This window comes from Protopterus annectens, chromosome 5.part0 (assembly GCF_019279795.1).
Source record: "Protopterus annectens isolate FY-2018-M chromosome 5.part0, PAN1.0, whole genome shotgun sequence".
NCBI lineage: Eukaryota > Metazoa > Chordata > Ceratodontiformes > Protopteridae > Protopterus > Protopterus annectens.
The window spans coordinates 1,955,258,837-1,955,283,223 of record NC_056735.1 but is presented as its reverse complement, the minus strand read 5'-3'; positions in this window follow the sequence as shown (position 1 = coordinate 1,955,283,223).

The window sequence follows — 24,387 nt, the reverse complement described above, 5'->3', positions numbered from 1 at the left end:
TGGATATTATCAAACAAGAATGCAGTAAACAACTGGAACTTCTAAATGGAATAGAAAACAACAATCTGAACGGATTATTGCCTTAGAGGAAACAGTAACTGACCTAGATACTAGAGTGACAGAAAATGAACATCACAATGGATTTCTTCTGAAACAAAACACCAGGCTGATTGAGAAACTGGAAGACCTTGAAAGTAGATCAAGGAGGAATAACATAAGAATATATGGAATTCCCGAGGAAGAAGAGGGTGCTAACATGATTCGGTTCCTCAATAAGTGGTTTCCATCAGCACTAAACATGCCTGAATGTCTCTCTTTTGCAATTGAGAGGGCTCATTGGTCCTTGGCAAATCTAGCTTCATCTCTGAGTTCATTTAACCCCAGGTCTATAATAGTGAGACTTCTTTCCTCACAAGACAAGGACTTAGTGCTGAAATCAGCTTGGACTAATTCCCTTATCAAGATGGGTGAAAAGTTATTAATTTTGACAATGACTACACTTCTACAGTCATATCCAGAAGAAAGGAGCGTGTTCCTCTAATTAAGTCCTTGAAAAAAGTCAATATTAAAGCTCAAATTCTTTTTCCTGCAAGAATAAAAATCGCCTTGCCAGAAGGAGTGAAGAACTTTGATTCCCTACAAGAAGCAGTAGAATTTATCCAGAAGAAGAAAATACTGTCAGACATAGAAGAAATGGAATGGTCATCCCAGTGTTTGAAAAGACAGGCAGCAGAAAATGGAAGGTCTGTGATGGAAGGAGCAAACAAACCTAAGAAACTAAAGGACAAATGAATACATTTTTTCTAATTTTAAATGCTTTGTTTTATGAATCATAATATATTTGATTCTGGAAAGTCTCTATGCTGTAAGGTAATGTGAATCATTTTTATTATTAACTTTTTATTTTCCTTTCTATGTCTACTTCTTCTAATTGTATATAGTATTAAGTATTTAAATAATATTCTCTCTCTTTCTCTCTTCTTTATTCCTATTCTTTTTTGTTACCAATTTTCCTTTTCACTCTTTTCCCCATTATAAATACTTTACATACTTTTCCATTTTAAATAACTATAAATAATGTATGTCTTCGAATTCTTCAGTAATAATATAATTTGACTTAATACCAAAGTGCATTTTTTCTAGTGGGTCAGTGGTGGGGTAACAAGATGTTTCTGATTAGTGTTGCTAACTAGATGTTTTAGAATGTTTGTTTAAATACATTTGAACATTAATACAGTACGTTAATGGTGTTTTATAGATAGCTTAATATAAGTTTATATATATATATATATATATATATATATATATATATATATATATATATATACATATACACCTATATATACTAGGTTCCCTTTTTTAACTAGTGGGTAAATGACTGAAATGTTGTTATATGATTTCTGAATTGAGGCAGCTTTTGTTACTTCTATATAGCTGTTTTTATATAAAATGGCTACTTTTTTCATGATGCTGAATTTTTGTGAAGAAACTGGTGGTCTGCGTCACTGTTCTCATTGTAGAGATTCATGACATGCATTAACAAAGCAACTTGAGTGTTTTGTTTTTGCTTTCTGTAAACTCTAAAATCTTCAAGATGTGAATTTCCCACCGAAAATGCTTTTTTCTTCACTACAGACAACTTCTGTTGTGCATGAGCCTATTTAGATACTTTTTAACAAGTTTATGAAGCTGCAGCTTGAGGAAACAACAGTGATGGCATCATTTGACCTTTTGAACTTTTTAAACGGTTGTACTTAGAATTCTTTTCTCTTGAAATTCTGTTATCCTTCTCTAGATACTTTAAATGGTAAATAATTAGTTCTGATAAAAGTGTTTAACTCCTTTGAAAATGCCTATGATCTCTTATAGATGCATACATTCTGCAGATTCATTGATACTATTAGTAACTAAATGACATCAAGTGAACTAGGAGCTGCATTAGAAAACTCATTATGCATATTAACAGCAGACTTATGTTATATAACTAAACCTTTAGTGACTAAATAGAGGGTTGTGAGGCCCCTTTTTTTTTCTCTCTCTCTCTCTCTTCCCCCTTCCTGATGAAAGACATCAACATAGATATTGTTAATACGTATGAGTAATATGTGTATAATTGCAAACTATAATAGTTAGTTGTAATAAGTGTTTTATATATATATATATATATATATATATATATATATATATATATATATATATATATAATCCATACTAATGCACGAACGGCAGTTTCACTGAAAGTGAAACCACCTTTCTTACATTCGCGAAAGTGCTTTTCACCGAAAAAGCAATTTCGCGAAAGTATGATAAGATATAGGGAACATCTGAGCGGAATGGCTGTTGCTGAGATCGTAGTACAATGGGGATGAGGGAATATTCCCTTTTCCCCAGTGTAGTACGATCTCGGAGTGAGAATATAAAAGTAGGGGGGTGTGGGAGGCACAGCTCCCCACATGGGGGTTGCAGGGGGGCTTGCCCCGTGCGTAAAAGTCAGTTATGTGTTTTTTGTTTTTTTTTTATTTTCTTTATTTTTGGTGTTTATTTTGGGGACTTTAGCGAAAGCGCTTTTTCGGTTAAAAGCGCTTTCGCTAAATTGTGTTCGATGAATGTGGATTCGGACTATTGAACTTTCATTCAATAGTCCTAAACATATATATATATATATATATATATATATATATATATATATATATATATATATATATATATTTTTTTTTTTTTTTTTTTTTTTCAACAGATCCTTGCATGAAAAATGTTAGCTAGATGACTGATAAAATGGTTAAATCATCTGATGTTTCTTGAAAAGTTTTGGAAATATTGACAATCTCCTTATCCTTCAGCTTCTAATATTTATACATACTTTGATCTGATGTGTATTTCTGGCATATCTATGTATTAGAGGTGCTATTATCATATGTGACATATTCATATTGCTTCAGATATATTGGACACTCTCATTCTAATGTATATTTCATTGATTCAGATTTTTTTTAGTTGCTATCATAATGCGTTTTTGCTTTTATACTATATTCTAAGCAGAGATGGATAATTTGTTTCTTTTGGTATTGGAGAGGTGGTGGATGGATGGTTAAGTTAAGTTTTTAACTAAACCCAAAACTTTATGTTTCATATATGTTGTTGTAAATAGTTTTGGGTTTTTGAAAGTAGTGCTTAATAATATTATACATCCATGATAAGTACGTTTTCAGTAGATTTCAAGTCAACACGGAAGAAAGGTCTTTCAGTTAGTAATAACATACACATTATAGTCAATGACTTATACATATTTATCATTAAATATTAATGGTTTGAACAATAATGTAAAATGAGATGGTTTGCTTGAATATATCAAAATGCATAAAGCCCAGATCATCTTTTTACAGGAAACCCATCTATTAAAAAAAAAGCTCTACAAAAATGCTCATTCAATGGCTATACCAGTCTGGCTGTTGTAGTAATGTATTAATGTTGCATTCATGTATTAAGACTAAGAGAAGGGGCACTGTTATTCTATGGAAAAACATTTATACTATGCCAAGAATTATAGATACAATTTCAGATAAAGATGGGATGCTAAGCATGGTTATTTTGGAAATCAATAGGAAGTATTATACTTTGATTAATAAATACTGGATACTAGGACTGAGTACTAAATATGTTGACAAATATCTGGACCTGATTACTTTAAATTCAAAAGGGGAAATTATAGCAGCAGGTGATTTTAACTGCCTATTATCAGGCAATGATACTTCTAAAAATGGTAAAATAAAACTAACATCTCAAGCCAAGAAGTTAAATGACTTTACAAACCAGATGAACTTTAAAGATATACATGGTCTAAGAGAACATTATTCCTTATTCTATACTCACTATTCATATTGGTTTGGTACACAAAAAAACATTGATAAGGTCTTTGTATTAAATAATATATACTCTAAAATAAGTGACACATCTATAATGACTTTTCCACTTTCAGACCATAATGCTATAAACTTTAAATTAGCTATGCATACAGATGATTTAAGATTTCTAAAGAGAATTCCTGCTTACATAACTAAGTTAATAGGCATATTTATGGAAATAAATGATAATGGTGAAGTGACTAATACTATACTATGGGACACCTTTAAAGTTTATATATATGGTAAAATAAAATCTTGGTACCTAAAATAAAAGGAGAGAGTGGGACAAAGAACTTTTAGATTTACAAAAAAAAAAAAAAAAAAAAACATAGACAAGATAAAAATGTATACAAAACCAAACAACAAAATAGCATATAATGAAATTAGTAAGTTAAACCAAAAATATTTAGAAGTTCTGAATCCTAAGGTAGCCATAAACCTGGAAAAATTGAAATTACAATCTTATGCTGTAAATTCCAAATATCTAGATAAAATAGTGGTAAGATCCAAAAAATAAATAAATAAATAAACAATCAAAATCTTATTAATGAGATTAAATATAAAAGTGATGGTTCAGTTAAGAGTACATCTAACTTAAAGGGCATATTAGAAGTGTTCAAAAACTACTATAAAGATATAAATAATAACACACCACTTTTGGAGACAGATAATGTAATAAATGATTTTATTCAAGAAAATATAATTACTAAGGTGTCAATGCAACAAAATAACATATTAAATAAACAAATAACACTAGATGAAGTGAAAGAGCAAATAAAAAATAAAAAGATAATAAAGCTCCAGGACTGGATGGAATAATTCCTGAACTATATAAGATTTTTCCTGAATATATAATAAAGAAATTGAGTGTCTTTACTATGGTTAAGCAAAAATGTATAACACCCCCATCATGGAAATACTCACTTATCTCCCCCATATTAAAACAAGGTAAGGACCCCAAATTTTGTGATTCATATAGGCCGATTTCATTACTAAACACTGATTATAAAATTTTCATGACAATATTAGTGACTAGGATAAAGAAAATATTACCTAATCTTATACATAATGATCAGACAGGATTCATTCTTCATAGAAAAGTGCAAGATAACATTATTAAATTACTATCATTAACAGATGTAGCATGCAAATGCAAAAAACAACTAACTATTATCAGCCTAGACATAGAAAAGACTTTTAATTCTATTAGTTGGTCTTATCTACAAAGAATTCTGATTGGTTTTGAATTCTCCTCAGATTTTGTCAACTTATTAATGAAAATATATAGAGGGTCACAAGCTTATGTGAAAATCGGATCATGTCTATCCTTATCACTAGAACTCCTTAAGGGAATTAGACAAGGTTGTCCTTTGTCACCATTATTGTTTGCTCTTTCAATGGAACCTTTAGCTACATATATCAGAAACAAGCAAAATATAAAAGGTTTTAAAATTAATAATGACTATTATCCTAAGATACAATTATTTGCTGATGGTATGTTCTTAACATTGGGTGGTATTCATGGTTCTTTGCATGATGGTATAAATACTTTAAACAAGTCTGAAAGAATTTCAGGACTTAAATGTAATCATAATAAAGCCAAAACATTACTAATTAACAAAAAGATCAACAAAAACCTAAGAGAGAATAGCCTGTTTAATTGGGAGAATGACGTATTAGAATATATGGGTGTCAGTATAAAGAGTACATGGAAAGAGTCTGTTAAACTAAACTACAATAATTTAATAACCACCATTAGTGAACTAATCAAAAGAGGGAATACTATGTCCTTTATAATGAAGGATAGGCTCTCTTTAATTAAAATAATAATTTTACCTAAACTTTTGCTTTATATACAGTCATTGATACTATACCTCCCAAAAACTTATTTAAAAAAAAATAGATTCCAGGCTACTTAAATTTTTATGGTTCCCCTTAAAACCTAGGATTGCATATAAATGGCATATTAGAGCTTGGGACAGTAATGGGATAGAATTCCCTAGCTTAGATCTTTATTCCAAATCAGTTATAATTAATGTAATATTACATCAGATCACACCTACCTATATATCTGGCTGGAAAACAATGCATGAGATTCATATAACTGATGTCAGAACTATAGAAAATCAATTTAATGAGCATTACAGTAGACCTCATTGGCTTTTATGTGAATTTTGTTTATTTAATAAGAAGTTTGATCATTTTTCTTATGGCATTAATCAAATATCTAATAACTTTAAAAACATAATTGGTTGTCATTACAGCATTAATGTTTTTTATTTCTTATATTCCCTATAGCATACTCCCCTGATTGCCTAGATTCTTTCAACATCAATGCGATGCAAAAATTAAAGGAAAATAACTTGATATTCTCGCATTAGTTTATTGAAATTAAGAGTATTAAAACACTAAACTCTCTTTTATGTCGTTTTGATAATAGTAAAGATGGTTGTTTATACATTCATTGCGGCAGTTTATAGAAAACAAAGTGAGAGTATCAGTCAACCTAGAGACTAAATCTATACCTAGTTTGTTTCAGCTTTTTATTAGGTGTCTTGAAAAGACAAATAATCAAAAATTAAGTATCTCACCTATTTATAAGAAACTAAGAGTAGACACTCTAAAGTTTGACTCAGATTTTTTGGAATTACTATGTAAAGATTAATGGAGAACAAATATCTGATGAATCCAAAAAAAAATGTTATTGAATTTTATGTATGGTGGCTCTTTTTCATTATATTAGAGATTGTATACATGGAAATTTATTAATAGGAATTTCTATACTCCACATAAAGTAAATCTTATACTCAAAAACAGTGAAAGTAAATGTTGGAAATGTGATGAATTACTAGAGGCCAACTGGGTTCACATGTTCACTGAATGTAGAAATGTTGTTCAATACTGGAAAGTCTTCAGATATTTTGTAAATGCTTTATTGTCTGATAACTGTCATATTTCTAGCTCACTAATCCTATTCAATGTTCCTTTACGTAATGTAATACCTAAATCTGAGATTCAGTTACTCTGGTCAATTCTTGCAATTGCCAGAAAAGCTATTACTTTGAACTGGAAAAGTAAACAAGATTTGATTTTGATCATGGATAAAATGATTGTTTATCATAGGTGAATGTAAATATTATAAATAGTTTGTTATTGCTTTATTGTATTTGTTATATGTACATTTGCGTATGCTTATAATGAAAACGAAATAAAAATGTTTTTTGAAAAAAAAGGATTCACAATAACAAAATTAAATATGTTTATATTTTCACTTTTCATCAAAAATGCTACCCCCAGAAATAGTTTTATAATCACAGATATTACAATATCCTCTCTTTCCACAGATTAAATTCTTTGACATATCTAACTTTCATTCAGAAACCATGCATCTAATAAAATAGAATACAACATCCATACTGAAACATGATTGTAACACTCATATGCATCAGACTTCATTCTTTATTTAACCCACAAAAATTGAAGCTGATTTGATATATTTTCTTACTGTTCAATTTTTTGGTGATTATTATTTTCCTCTTTCTTTTTCTGACTATTTCACAAACTGAGTTGTTTTATACTGTCTTCTCTCTTTCTCATCTTTAGTCATTTCCTCAACCTATTCATCCCCTCTAAAAATCCAAATCTATACTGTATCCTTTATTCAGTTTCTTTCATTCCTCTTTTGAATGCTATCAGTAACTAACTATCCCTCATTTGCTATTTCTTGCATAAAAGTAATCTCACTTCCTTTACCCCATTTGTGGCTCAAGTACTTTTGTTCCACCTTCTTACTGTTCACCTGATTTATTCTTATAAACATTGCCGTCCTTTCCTTCCTCTGGTTTATCTTCAACATTCCTCACTTCTATGTTCTTTACAGTCAAATCAAACACTTCCCACTTTTTCCATATCCTACACTTCATCTTTTAGTTACTGATTTTGAGAGTCCTCTCCTCAAACAGCATGCACACACACATGTGCACCCACGTGTGCACACACACACACACACACACACACACACACACACACACACACACACACACACACACACACACACACACACACACACACACACACGCCACACATGAACACACGCACACACGCACACACACACACACACACACACACACACACACACACACACACACACACACACACACACACACAAACACACACTCACACACATACAACCATGCATACACACATGCATGTACCATTCAGTGTTGTCATGTAATCAGCTTATGTTTTTGTTTTCCCATTTCCCCAATAGCTGATTAAAATGTTTAGTGATTTATTTGATCAGTCTTCTTCTTTTGGCTGTTCCCGTTAGGGGTCGCCACAGCAGATCAACTGTTTCCATTTCTTCCTGTCCTCTGCATCTTAATATCCGTGCAATGAATGTACAAAGTTATTAAAAAACTTACAGGTTTGACACTGGTGATGTTGACAGTCAACTCTATACATTTAAATGAATTTTTACATTACAAGTATTAAACAAAACAGCAGAAAAGGTACCAAAGTCAAACTAAGTTCTTATAATAAGTTCTAATAAATGCCAATACTAAAACATAACATGTAATGGCAGAAAAGATGCCAAGGTTCAACAGTGCTGATAACCAAGCCCCAGTTTAAAAACATATTGTATTCCGTTGTATGGTTAGCAGCAACTCAAAATGCATGCAGTCATTGATGTTGCCACATTGATCCTTTGGGAAATGGTAAAGTTGTGTTTCAGTTCTTTGTTGTTGTTCCATTTACATTAGTTTGTGCCTATACTGGGGCTTTATTATATAGTGTTATATTACATTGCAAGTAATCTAGTGAATTCTTTTGTTTCCTATTTTTTCTTCATATTTATTATACATATATTGTGATTCTCATCCTAATCCAGTAAACACTATTTCTTCACTTTCTTTTCTATCTTATATATAATGCATATACTCTGAATCCTGATTTTAGGAATAATTCATTGTGGATAGTATTGGTGGTATTGCAATAAGTGTATATGGAGATAAATATAATTTTGTCTTCAATCCTGAGTATTATGCATACCTGAGTACAGCTATACTGTTAAAGCCAAACACATCTTGTGTGCTTTTTTTTTTAATTAGGCTCTGATGTTAATACTATACTAAAAATACAATGATATTATTACATAACTTGTAAATATATAATATTGACAACAATGATAATAATAATTTACATCTAATCTCTCTATTAATACTTAGGATTGATATCTAAATATCCGCATATTTCGTTTTGTTTGGATATGGATGCTGTATATAGATAGATATAGAAATAGATATGGCTTGTTGCATGGGCATTGGCATTATATACTGTTGAAGAATTGCTCTAAACTCTGCAAAGACATGCATCTAAAGCTTTTCTCCCTGGGCTTCTGCTGAAAATTGGCTTTGTTCCAAGTGGGAATAAATAAAAATAAATAAAATCTCTCTCTCTCTGTGTATATATATATATATATATATATATATATATACATACACACACACACACACACACACACACACACACACACACACACACACACACACGCAAACACATACACACACACACATATTTATGTGTGTGTATATATTATATATATATATATATATATATATATATATATATATATATATATATGGTTCACTGTTATATTATCGAAAACATAATCCAGTGAATTGTGTTTCCGATAATACACTTTAGCGAAAATGCATAATGCTGACTATGCACTTTCACTAAAGAAATCAAAATAAAAAAAAAAAAAAGTAAAAAAAAAATAACTTTAAACAGTGTTATGCAGGAGGGCAAGCTACTCTGCACACCCCCCTACTTTATTATTCTCACTCCAAGATCGCACTACAGTGACGAAAAGGGAATATTCCCTTATCCCTACTGTAGCACGATGCCAGCGATAGATTCGTTAGTTATAAATCAACACTATATGTTGATTTACAACTAACTCTGCATGCAAACTGCATGCCTTCTTTAACTTCCCATGCCCCATTTAGCGAAAGTGCATTTTCGATAAAATGCACTTTTGCTAAATTATGTCCGCCGAAACACGGTTTGGATAAACCATGTTTCGATGTTCTAACAGTGATACATATATATATATATATATATATATATATATATATATATATATATATATATATATACACACACACACACACACACACACACACACACACACACACACACACACACACATAGCTAATACATTTATTGAGATTGCACAGCAGTGGGGAATAAAGAAATACTCTTCATGCAACTCTCAACATGCAAATGTCACTCTAAACCCACCCCCCCACACACACACAAATGTGCACACACAAACTAACACACATGCTTATTTTGACAGAAATCATGCACTCACACACATGCATATGTTCAAACACACAGTCACACGTGTACACATCGCCTATTAAATCGACCAAATATTTTTAATGACATGCGGAATCCATTAAAAATTGGCAATCTCACTTTCAACAACTGTTGAAAACAATCTCACTTTCAACCAAAAAATATAACTTATATACACAGATAGATATAGTGGCCATCTTTAAATCACTGAAATATCAACATCCCTAACACTGACACATTAACATCGACTAACATTGAGACACTTCTGCACGTGCTCTAAGGTTGGTGTTTCCTTGATCCATGTACATTTTAAAAGAGTGTTTTTTGCAGGGAGTCTTCAAATTATTTAGAACAACTTCTAAATCCCACAAGCCCCAGGAAAAGGGCGTATTCTCCAATATGGGGATGGTGCATTCTGTCACAGCTGTCAACCATCTGATTTATCAATCAAAGTCTGTCAACAAAACAGAGGTTTGATTTAAACTTCTATCAACTACCCCTTATTAGCTGAATAAATTATATACTATTCTGTGCTATTTATGTGCATTGTAATATAGAATGGCAGGTCTTGCAATATGGTGTATCAAAATGATGTAAAACTGATGCAAGGCAATTAAAAGCAACTGCTCAGAATAGTATTGCAAAAAAAGGGAGGTGATTGTTTCATTAAAAAGTTTTATGAAAGGAAGACTGTATTTTTTAAAAGAAGTTGGCTCCTGATTCTTTTTTGCTATTAACAATACTTCATGGAAGATTTTTTCAAATGAAAAGACATTCAAGAATAGCAAAATAAACTAAAGAAAGCTAGACGTCTTCCAATAAACTTTAATATGTAAGGAAACTGGTTGAAAGGAATTTTGAATTGTGATAAATTGGTTCAAGAGATATTTTTAATCAGTATTATAGTCCTCTATATAATTTACAGTGTCATTTATATATTTTATTTGCTTTCCTATATAAACCAAAAGAATTCACACCTGTATTTTTCCTTCTGTTTAATATAACTGCATTATTTTATGGACATGTAGTCTCTACTGCATTATTTATATACCACATTGATGGGTGCAACTGGCATTTTCGGAGAACCCTGAGTCATACCTTTTGTTCAATGAAAGACCAATATCTGAGCAAATTTTCATCAATTAGAGTGTACAGTTCACAAGTGGAATGGGAAGAAAGTTTCACTAAGACATCTAGATGTGTTTCTGGGTTAGGAAGAAAGCCATGCACCAGCTGATTCAGACTATTGCTGCTGGACTTGAGGGGATGATGGTAATGGTTAAGTCTGTGACACTACCAAACACTGTTCCACTTATTTTAAAAAGAAAATAACCAAGGCAGAACTCTTTAAGGCATAATGTGCGCACTTTAGAAAGTAAGTTAACCAGAAGGGGGGGGGGGGGCAGAGAGTGCCTGGGTTATAATCTTGTCAGATCATTTATATAGCAATTATTTAATATCCTTCATGTCCAATAAATGCTCTGCATATTATGGTCTAGGATAAAGTTAAAAAGCAGTGTTACATTAAGCTGGACATTTCAGAATAAAATGATAATATTGCAAATGTGTGATTAAATATATACACTTAAACTATGGTTAATGTCTGAGGGTCAACCTACTAAAATGAACATTAAATATTAATCATCCATAGATTTCAAAGGGTTTAAAAGGGTTTCTGAGATGTTAATAAAACTGGTATTGTAAACTGTCTCTAAAAATACTGAAAAGATGTTGTAATGTAGAGAGCTTTTATGGGGTGGGACTACAGGGACATCTAGTTCCAGTCAGTGTTGTTACACTAATGTAAGTGAACTATTATCAGCAATGCAGTTGAAATAATTTGCATTCATGGAGAGTATAAATCTGAACTGGCCTTAGAAAAGTAAGTTCAGTGCATCCAGTTGAAATTCCAAACTTAACATTTTATATGGTAATAATAGGGAGATGTTTTCCAACTTTAAAGATTTTCATAGGCAACAAGAACAAGTCAATCATTTTAGAGATCACTTCATCAATGTAGGAAGGGTAACCAGCCTACAGATGCATGCTTGTCAAACTTTAAAAAAGAGGGTAACCAGCAGGCACATTCAGAAGAGTGTATAAACCCAAAGATGATCAAGGAATAGTGGCATAAAGCACCAAAGGTACAAATAATAGGCTAAGGATACAGAGAGAGAGAGAGAGGGAGAGAGAAAGATAAAGAACCTACACCATCTAAATAGATATGTCAGAATACACCTCTGGCAACATAACCTGTAAGAGCAGAACTAGTAGAAGAAAGGGGGGTTACACAATAAAATATACTGCAGATAGAAGATATTTCTCAGCACAGAGCAAACGTATGAATGTAAGCCTAAAGGGTGACAGAACAGAAAGTTGAGATGATTGCTAGAGAAGAAAAGACAGCATCACTAGCTGCAATGATGTATTCCAAAACAAATAAGCTGGGGAACATCAAAAATGCACTTTCTGAGCAAAATTCTAAACTTTATCTCAAGAGAAAACAATACAGAACAGAAACCTACAGTCATGAAAGTAAACTTACTATAACAGTCGTATAACAGCAGTTCAAATTCTCACTGCTGCAATAGTCTTAGCTATATGGGATATATCCTGCCAATGATATAACAGCCAGCAAGCATCCAAAACTTCGGGCACCTTCCACATGCCCAAATTGTCAGGCAGCTTCAGCTGAACTGACTAAAAGACAAGTTTGGGTGACAACTCTTCACAGCTTTCCTGTTAAAAGAGAGAGGGAATCTGAGTATTAGGAGAACAAAAATAAACTACAACACATTGGCATAAAAAACATACCAAAAGACAAGGGGTTGGAGGGAAGAAATGGCTACTGCAGTAGTGATCATTTGGACATCTACTGTTTTGGTGAGTTTACTTAAGCAACTATAGTATGCTCATCATATTGATCATTACAGCAGTAGCCTTAGCTATATGGCTAGATTGCTTTACCCTATTACATTTGGGATGTTGAAGGAGAAGTGTCAAGGAACCACTGGATAATGGCCTTTGCAAAACCTAATCTATACCTAGAGAAATAATCAAGATTATAGTGATTTGCAAAGGTTTGTACAGAGGGCCAAGTTGGTGCCTTTAGAATACCTCTAGAGTCCAATCCTTTCCAAAAAGCCATTGGAGAAATGAAAGCCTGATAGAGTGGGCCTTGACCCTATCTGGAATTATTTTGTTTTGGTGAGTATAACAAAAGTTAATAGCCACAACCTTTTGAACTAGTCTGTTTTGACAGAGGTTGTCCCTACTTCTTACCATCACAAGAAATGAATAAACTGATCTGAAGATCCAAAAGATTTTGATCTGTCAAGAAAGCACCTAAGTTATCAGTGGAGATCCAAGGCATGGAGTATCATGGCTCCCTTATTTTTTGGTTCAGAAAAGAAAATGAAGACATGGATAGCTTGGCCTAAAGTAAATGAGGATACCACTTTAGGCATAAAGAAGAATTAGTTCTATAGAAACCCATGAGTTATTTGACTCAACAAAAGAGCTTGCAACTCAGACAGTCTTCTTGCAGAGGTCAGAGCAATCAGTAAAACTGTTGTCCATATTATGAACCTCAAGTCAGCTAGGGTAGCTGATTCAAACACAAAATTAAGTTCTCATGGAGGGCCACCAGCTTTCGTGGAGGCTTCTTATGCAAAACCCCTTTCAAAATCATTTTGAAATAAGGTTGCATTAAAAGAGGAGGATCCATGGGCAGACATTTTGAAATGGCCAATAAACGAACCTTGATAACAGAGTAAGAAAAGCCATAGGATAATAATTCATAGAAGTACTGTAAACCAGAGAACAACTAGCCCTGAATGGGTGCTGGTTATGTTGTTGGCACAAGCTAGAAAACCATTTCCGTTTGATAATGTATGATTTTCTAGTAGCAGGTTTTTCTTGCCTCCGTCAGTACCTGCTGCACATCCTTAGTAAAGAGGTACCTAAAAAGAATTAAGACCCTGTCATCCAGGCAGTCAACTGAAGCTGATTAGAGTCAGAGTATATCAAACCCCACTGTTCTTATGTGAGTAAATACAGTCTGTGAGGAAGCTTGAGGTAATTTCCCCTTGCCATTTCCAAAAGAAGGGACAACCACTGTTGCCTGGGCCAGAATGGAGTCACCTCAGTGATCTTGAGGGACTCCTCCCGAATCTTCAGAAGCTCCCTGCGTATTAGTGTATGTGTGTGTGGGGGGGCATACAGCAGTATTTCTGTCCAGGGAAAAGAAACAAAAATGTATCTGTCTTCCATGTTTTCTTCATGGAGTACTGGAGCAGAATCATGCAAGCTAATTGTTCAGAGAGGAAGGGAATGGGTCTACTTGAGGAACTCCCACAGATTAATTAAATCTTGGAAAACCGTCTATTTTCCATTTGTTAGGATCTGCCCTTGTCCTGCTTAGCTTGTCTGCCACACAGTTTTGTTCTGACAGAGTGTAGGAAGCCTGTGAAGTGAGATTAAACTGTGAAGCTATACCCCAAGCCAACATGGTGAGCTGCAAAGGGGGTATGACCTGGTTCCCCTTGCTTGTTGATGTACTACATGACTGTAGCATTGTCTCTAACAGATTGAAGATCTCCTGGGGACCAAAGATGATTCAGGGAGTAGAGTGTCTTGATTAAAGCGATCATTGCTTTTATATTCATGTGCTTGTTTCTCTCCTTCATACCCCACAGACCTTCTAGTTTTATCCCTTCAGAAACTGCTCACCAAGCAAAGTCTGAGGAGTCTAAGGTGTCTGACTGGTTTGGAACAGATAGGGAGAATGGAAGACCTGGATTTAGTTATATCTATTAACTCATTAGATTTGAGTGACGCCTCCAGGTGTATCTGCAGTTAACTCCTACTGACACCTCTAAGCATCAAATATTGCTTGTTCATATTTGCATTAATAATTCCAAAACCATGCTATGTTCAAGGATTTAAAGATTTCATCTTAAATCTTACACAGTGGCAAACTCAACTGCATTAATATTTGACCTCTGTCTCGAGCAGGTGAAGAGATATTAACTGTTATTTTTGTGATATTAATTTATATAGATATAATTTTCACATTATTCTACATATCTCAAAACCAAGTAACACAGACAGAACTCCATAGTCTCATATGAAAGCTTTCAGCTAGATGAATAAAATGCTGCTAACAGTATGTGCATAATGTTAATGTTTGCGGAAATATTCTAAGTTGTTTATAAAATATTACAAACAACAGCCACTGTGTTTACTGAGACTTATAAAATTCAGTTTAAGACCTATAACCAAAAGAATACTACCACTATAAAAATAAATTGCACTGAAGGGTTTGCCACCTTTGAAGCATTAAAGTATGATGAGACACTAAACTGTTATTTTTAAGATAGTTTTTAAAAAAATTTAAGTGCTTGACAAAGTGCCTTTAATTTGCTGATTGTTTTGTGAGGTCATTAATTGGTATGGTTTTAAATGCTTCTGGTTTTTAAGAGAATGTATGTCTGATGAAGAGTTGAATACCGTGAAAGCACTAACATAATACATTTTGTTACTTTTTCTTTTTCCTGCTGTGAGTAACTGAGGCTGTTTCTTATTTATTTGCCATTTATACTTCTTTCATTACCCCTATGGTTCCAGAGATATGAACATTTGTTTTAAATGAGAGGACAAAATTTGATTCTGTGAAAAAGGCCTAAGCTCTGCCCATTGGAAGTTAAAGTACAAACTTCCTGAGCTCCATTGGAGTGAATGAATTAGCTCTACCAAGGGATTTTTCTTCTGCTAAATCCTAGAACTCAGGTTTCTTTCACATGTGGAATCTTTCCAGGGGTATCATGAGAATCAAAGAAGCCATTAGAAGGAAAATATTGAGGTATTCCCTCACAATGACTGAAGATTCGGTGGAAATTCTAGAAATAGATCAAGATACAGATTTATGTTTCATGTGGAAGAAAAGCTCTTTGAACTGTTGTGTTTAGTTGACATCCCATAAACACAATCATATGAAAAGGAGTCAAGAAAGACTTTTGAATGTTCTCTTATAATCCCAGCTTGTGAAAGAGATCTTTCACACAAGACAGATGTTCCTGACACTTTGAAAAAGACTCTGCAAAGGTAGTCAAGTCATATAAATATGCAAAAATGTGGATACCATGTAACCTGCAGTGAACTATAACTCGAACTAGACACATTGCGAGCATTCTTGGTCCAGCGGATAGTCCAAAGGGTAAGGCAGAGAACTGATTATGTGATCCAGACACACAAAACTTTGAAAAACACCTGAAATGTGAATGAATTAAGATGTGATAACAAGCATCATTTAAATCTAGTATTACCAGGAAACTTAATTAAGGAAGAAGAGGTGAAAAGATATGAACTGACATCATTAATTTGGGCACCATTATAAACAGGTTTAAGAAAGAAATGTCCAGAACTTGTCTCCAAGCATATTATTTATTTATGTTTTTATATATTTATTATTTAATGGTATTTGTTGACCAGGAAAGCCCAGTGGGTCAGAAACCCTTTTTCAGTGGAGGCCCGGGGGGAAGCTCCAAATTACATAATCAAAATTATACAATATATTATAAACCATAACAAAACAGTATACAAAATATTCTTTATGCAATTAGATAGTGATTAGCAGTTGTTTTATACAATCTGGTTGTATATTGGTAGTACACATTCAAGGTTTTAGTGGCATTCTTTGTACGGATGAAGAAGACAGCATATAACATTCATTTATGTAATTCCACACCTGTGAGGCTTTGCATTTATTTTTATTTTTACATTTGTTAACTGGGTTAGTCTGGCTGGACACAGAGAGCCCTTTTTCAGCGGAAACCTGAGAAGAAAAGCTCCAGGAAAGTAATTAGTAAAAATAAGAAAAAAACTAACAATTCAAGTTGTAAGATACTTAACAGTACAAACACAGAGAAAGAGAAATATACAACAGGAATATTTACAAGGCAAAAGTACAGTATTTTGAGAATGCAGTAGCAATATGTTTGAGAAATTTGGTTAGCATTAAGTTATATAAAAGGAAATATAGCAAATGCCTTATGTATGTAATATAGAATTCAGAGTAACATCATGACATAGTACATCAAAGATGAATTTAATAGCATACGTATTAACTGCAGAGAGAGTAATATGTGTAGACAGTTTAGACAGGAAATACCAGGCATATATGTTAATCGAGAGAAGAAGAAAAATTTGTTAGGTTATGTCCTGACAAGTACAGATCCATGCATGTTGGAAATGAATTTTTAGTTGCTTTTTGAATTTGCCACTTTTGGTAGTTATTCCATGAGTATGCAATTCAATAACTATAAAGTATTTTTCCAAGATTTTTATTTTGATTGGTCACCTGAACTAGATTTTTTTGTGTGGTTCTGAGGTCACGATTGAGTGCGTATGGTATAAGTATGGATATAAGCGTAGGGCAGGAGTTGGGGCTATTCAGGATGCTATATACAATTTGTAGTTCTGATATCTGAAGCATGTGAGGGAGCCTTTACCTTTTCAGGGATATACATTGATGTGAGATGCAGCTATTACTGGCTGAGAATCTGGCTATCTTGCTATAGGTGGTTTCTAATTTGATTAAGATATTATTTTGGAGGTTAGTAAATATGGGAGCAGCATATGGAATGGATGATAGAATAAATGTTTGAGCTAGTATAGTTATAGATTTATTAGGAATATATTTATTGTTGCGGTACAGAAGATCTAGTTTTTGATTGGATTCTTTTGATAAAGTTTAAGATATGTAGGTCAAATTTTAATTGTTAGTAATATCAAGCAATTTGGTGTTTGAGTTGGCAATGATAATTCTATTATCTAAGTATGAGATGGTGAAGTTTTCTTTAGCTGGAGTAAGATTTTTTGGAAGGAAAAGGAGAAGCTATGAAAACAAAATTGCTGCAGATTTTAAAGACAACCACAAGGCATTCTATATTTATGTCAAGACTCTACATGGCAATACTCAGATCTGCTCTGAGTTACAGTACAATGGCAATACATATACAGAACCAACTGATATTGTCAACATATTGGCTGACAGGTTCAGTGTGAACTTTACACCCTTTCACCCCCTAAATGGCCTACCACAATACCCGAGGAATGCCAAGTCCCTGTTATTACAGCTACACAGGTAAAAACCACACTGTCCAAAGCCAAGAATACAGCTTCCATGGGACCGGATAATATCCCTGGCTGTGTTCTACATAGGTTCATAGGTTCATTCTAGGCTATCTGCCCTAGGGCATTTATAAGTCTAGCCAGAGTGTGTTTGGCTTTCGCCACCCATTTTAAATAAATTTTGCTATGCCCTTTTTCGAGGTTAGTATACTGTGCCTCTGAATTACAAAGTGAACTGGCACCACACCTGAGTACCCTGTTCAATCACAATCTCATTCCAGGCTTTGTTCCTACTGAATGGTGCACTGCTACAGTCATCCCACTCCACAAAGGGGACTATAGACCCTGGGAAGTAGCGCCCCATTAGGCTGATGAGTCTGATATGTAAGGCTGTGGAAGGCATCATCATGGACTTTATAAATAATGACATAGGGAATCTCTAAACTCTGGGCCCCATGCAGTTTGGATTTGTGAAGGGTAGATCATGCCTGCTCAACCTGATAGACTTCTTCGAGTCTGTCAGCAGAGCTGTGGATGAGGGCAAGGTATTTCATACAGCCTACCAAGATCTTGTCAAGTCCTTTGACACCATCCCTCACTCAGGAATCATAGATAGACTCATTAAACTAGGCATTGGCCCATTATGTCATTAGATGGGTTGCCAAATGACTCAATGATAGAACCCACACTGTAAAAGTAGCAGACTCCAAATCTGACTACCAACCAGTTACAAGGGATGTTCCATAGGGATCGGTCTTAGGTCCTCTCCTGTTTGGCATCTACTTCTCTGAAGTTCAAGCCAACAACAAGGGACTCTGGCTGACCAAGTTCACAGATGATTGCAAACTGGGAGCCATTATTGATTCTCCAACTGATGTAGACATTCTACAAAAAGGCCTCACTGACACCAATGACTGGTGCCGGAACCATGGCCTTAAGCTCAAAGCCAAAACGTGCATTGTCATTACCTTTGGGAAAAATTAGGTGCCCATGAACTACCACATTGGCAGTAGTCCACTAAACACTGAAGGTGTGATAAGAGACCTGGGGATACAAGTTGACAGCAGCCTCTCCTTTGATAACCACATTGCCACTGTAGTCAGAAAGTCTTTCTATGTGGCACATCTCATTACAAAATGTTTCTCATCCAGGAAGAAAGAGGTCATAATCCCTCTCCACTGATCCCTCGTTAGACCTATTATAGAATATAATGCACCATTTGGTATGTACCTCATTAGACACCTACAACAACTGCAAAGGCCATACAAATACCTCACTAAGAGTATCTTAGGCCTTAGACACATGCCCTGTATGGACAGACTCAAAAAACTCCAGCTATACTCGTGTCTCTTTTCGCCTACTTAGAGGTGATCTGTGCTTGACCTACAAAGCCATGTCTGACCCACAGCTGCTAGATATGCTACACCTAAAGAAATCCCAATCCCTCTGTGCCACATGCTCCAGGGATCTAAACCTCATTACTACAATAAACAGAACATGATAGAGGGACAGGTCCTAACCCAGAGACTTCCCATACTCTGGAACAAACATACCATTCACGTCAAGCAGAGCACTTCACTGGCCCTCTTTAAAAGAAATCTTGATGAGTGGATGGGTAATAGGAAGTTCACCCCGGGGATCACTTCAGTGGCCTTGCTTGACAGCGGCACAGGGAACTAACTTTGGGTGTCATGATGCTAGGGAATCTTCTTGGGCTAGGCTTATAAAGGTTCCAGGGCCGTTAGCCTAGTACACACCTAAAAACCTATGAACCTATGAAAAGTAGTTTTTTTTCACTTAGCCTTTGCTGTACTAGCTGCAGAAATTGTTGAGTGACAGTGTGGACATTTTGTATATTGTCAGAGGTGTTAATAATTGCGGAATCATCTGCATACTGTATTAAGGTAGAGTGGGAGCAGGAGACATGGAGGTTATTTGTAAATATATTAAAAAGTAGGGGGCCCAGGATAGAGCCCTGGGGGACCCCAGTCTTAACAAGATGGGAAGGAGAGAAAGATGTTTGCCATCTGACAGACTGAGAGGTAGCTGTTAAACCAGGAGGTAGTGGAGGTAGAGAGCTGTAGGTTGGAAAGTTTATTTAGGAAGAAGGCAAGGGAAGCAGTATCAAATGCTTTGGATAGATAAAGGAATAGAGCTGATACAAGTTTATTATTATCTCTGGCTTGGGCAATGTGTGTGAAAGATAGGAGGGCAGTGTTAGTACTGTGCGAGAGACAGAAACCATGCTGTGTGGGTGTAATTATGTTTGCCTGTATGAGGTGGTTTAGTATTTGTGCACATATACATTTTTTCAATATCTCAGATAAGGGAGATAATATGGCAATAGGCCTGTAATTTGAAGGTTCTGTAGAATTTCCTCCCTTGTGGAGGGGTATTATAAAGAATTTTTACAGATATCTGGTACTGTATTTTCTTGTATGGATCTGTTGATAAGTATAGATTCAGGGCATACTATGGATCTGTCTGCATGTTTGAGAAATAATGGAGGGAGTTTGTCAACTGATGGGGAACAGGGTTTGAGTCTGTTAAGAAGTGATCTGATGAAGGAAGTTGCTACAGGTGCTAGGGAGATTATGGGAAGGGATGAGGTGGGAGGTGGAGTCTTAATATCAAAAGTGTCTGGTTTAGTAAGCTTTTCTATTGTTTCAATGAAAAAGTTAAGTAAAGTTTCAGTTTTGCTAGAAGGTTTGATAGTGGAGGGGTTTGGTGAAGAGGGGGTCCCTGTAGATAGTAATTTGTTTATTGAGTGCCAACATTTCTTTGGGTTGGAATGTGGTTTGCTCAGAGATTTTTAGTAGAAATTGTTTTGTCCAGTAGGATCTGCTTTTGTGTTTGGTTGTGAACCTGTTTATATGAGTTCAGATGGAAAGTTGAGTTGTTATTTTTTCCATGATCTTCAGGCACTGTCTCTGTTGGTCATAAAGGCTCGAGTTGCCTGGTTTAGCCTTGGTGCATAATTACATTTTAGCCTAATTTTTCTACTGGGAGACTGGGTATTAAGTGTTTCTAGGAATATATCGTTGAAGCTTTCGACAGCCTCATCAAGAGGTAATGTATGTAGGAATGACCAGTTTACAGTGGATAGTATTTTGTTTAGGGTGACAGGGTTATAGTTTTTAAGATTACAAGACTCTTTGTATTGGTGGCTCTTGTTTAGAAGAGGGGAGTGTCTTACTACTAAGGTAAGGAGGTGGTCACTAAGGGCATTAGGTAAGGTGGAAGGGTTATTATAGCACTGGGGGTTGGATACAAATATCCAGTCAATGATCAAGCCACTCTAGGATTTTTTTTGCTGGTGTATGGTGGAGGTGATCGGCTGGTTAAAGCCATAAAGGTTTATAGAGTAGCAAGGGTGGCAGTATTAACAAGTTTCCAGTCATTATTCATATCCCCATGGTTTTGTAGGGAATGGCTCTTGAAATCCAAGAAAAAACTGCTCGAGTATGGGAATATTTTTACCTGGGGGTATATAGATCGCTGCAATGGCAAGTTTTTAATGTTGATTTATGTTACAAGTTGGTATAAGTATTTTGGCAAGGCAGAAATCAGGGATAGCTACTGGGAGGGGGAAAATAGCTGGTCAGAGTAGAGTATAGCTACTCCTCCACCCTTTTTTTACTTCTGTCTGGTTGAAGAATATTATGACCAGGGGGAGAATTCCACAGTTTGTAATATGAAGTTTTAGCCATGTTTCAGATAGGGAAAGTATATCTGGGTTATATTGAGAAATCCAGGCATGAAGGAGGGTGCTTTTATTGACAATGATTTGTATATTCATTGACAAAAAAAGATTTTTGGGGGCTTGTGATTGTAATGAGTGCTGTTGGCAAGGGCATGGGTTGGGGTGAATATCACCAGATAAGAGTAGTATTGCCCTTTGAAGTATTTGTAGGAAGAAACATTTGCAAAGGAACAGATGTTTTGTTTAGTTGAGAGGTTGGACATTCGGTATGTATAATATTTATTTATTTTATTTTATTTTACATTTTATATTACATTTTTTTATTTTATTTTACCTTTGTTGACCGGGCTAGTCTAACTGGATATATGTCCATTTTCAGTAGAGGCCTAGGGAGAAAAGCACCAAGAGCTTACTTTGAACTTGTTAAATGATAATGTGTAATGGTTAAAGAGAGAGGGGTCAATTGGAGTGAACTAGGTATTTGTATGGTAGTAGTGGGATAAGAGAATGTGGGAGATGGGGTGGTAAGCAGTTTGGGACTATGGTAAGTGGTTAGAGCTGAGACAAGAATTAGAGAAAGGAGGGAGAGAAATAGAGTTTTGAAGGGTATAGCCATGATTTAGTTTCAGGTCAGAAAGAATTAAAGGGTAAATAATTTATTTAAAGTTAGTAGAAGAAATCAGGCTTGATTGAGGGAGTTTTATTAAGTGAGTAACTGAAAGAGTCAATAGCAGGTAAGGATCAGGATGGGAGGGGAGTGGGAGTTACATTTAATGGTGATGTCGGGTAAGAGTAGAGGAGTGGGGATGTCTATTGGCTAGTGTGAAGGCTGGGCAAAGCAGGTTTAGCTATAAAGGAAATTATTTCAGGGGTGTGTGGGAATGGGGGTAGGCGAACGGAGTGAGCCCGAGTGTGAATGGATGGGAATGAACCAGAAAACCGGACCAGGCCCGCTTCCAAAAAAGCAATCAAGAAAACCAAGCTCAGTCAATTCCAGGTCAGTGTGTATCACGGTATCTTCCTAATAACTAGAAATTCTCTGCTACTAATCTAGTACAGTGTGGTGACAAGGACCACCACTTCTACATGGAAAACATTACAAGTATGGGCTGCAGGTATATAGGTAACCTTATCCAAGAGAAAATATGTAGTTTTAAGTAACTGACCTAGGGGTATGAAAAGACACAGTAAATACTAAGCTGCTAAACACAATTATGCATTCTCCACTAAAAGTCAGGAATAACAAAAGTGGTATTATACAGAAACACAGAGTCACTTATATTTCTGGGAGATTACGTTAAGTTCTATTCTAATTGCTAGACAGGTTACTGATCTAAAAGTACAGACAACAGGTAACAATATTCACTTTAGTGAATAAAGCAGCATTGTACCTGTTATTTAAAATTGTTTTTTGCTATAAGTTTAATTCCATACCGGCATACAATAATGTTTATATGCAGGGCAAGTAAAGTAAAGCAAAAAAGAAAAATGCTTGTAAATATAGAGCCAAAATATAAGTGACAATATAGACTGTTGCCAATTAAAGATATGGATAAAAAAACAGACATGTGTGAAACTTCACAAAATAACAATAAGGATTGCAAACAAAACAATACCAGGTAGTACTTACATGCAAGCACACTAGTGGGGAGTCCTATGAAGAAGGGCAAGAAAGCAAAGTCAAAAATGGTGCCTTTATACACCAGGTTTTTTGATACCTCTGTAATGGATCAGGAGAGGGAGGGAGGAGTGGAGGTTTAAGGTAAGGGAGGGAGTTCGACACAAAGTAATACAAGGTTGTGAGCCAGAAAACCGGACAAGGCTGGCTTCCAAGAAAACAATCAGGAAAACCAAGCTCAGTCAATTCCAAGTCAGTGTGTCATGGTATCTTCCTAATTACTAGAAATTTTGTGCTACTAATCTATTACAGTATGGTTACATGGACCACCACTTCTACAGGGAAAACATTACAAGTATAGGCTGCAGGTACATAGGTAAACCTTCTCTAAGAGAAAGAAACTAGTTTTAAGTAATTGACCTAGGACAACAATAGGAAGAGAAATGGGGGGGGGGCAGTATTATGCATGCTTATAGTAAAAGGCTATAGAAAAATGCCTTCAGTTTAGAGGACAGATTAAATAGATTTCTTTTTTTTTTCCCATAATAAATCTTTATTATTTTACCAATTTTCCATACAACAAAGAAAACAACAAAGAAAAGAAAATAATGCCTTCTATGTTTTTATGCTTCCATCCGAAAAAAAAATAATCTTAGTATTAATTA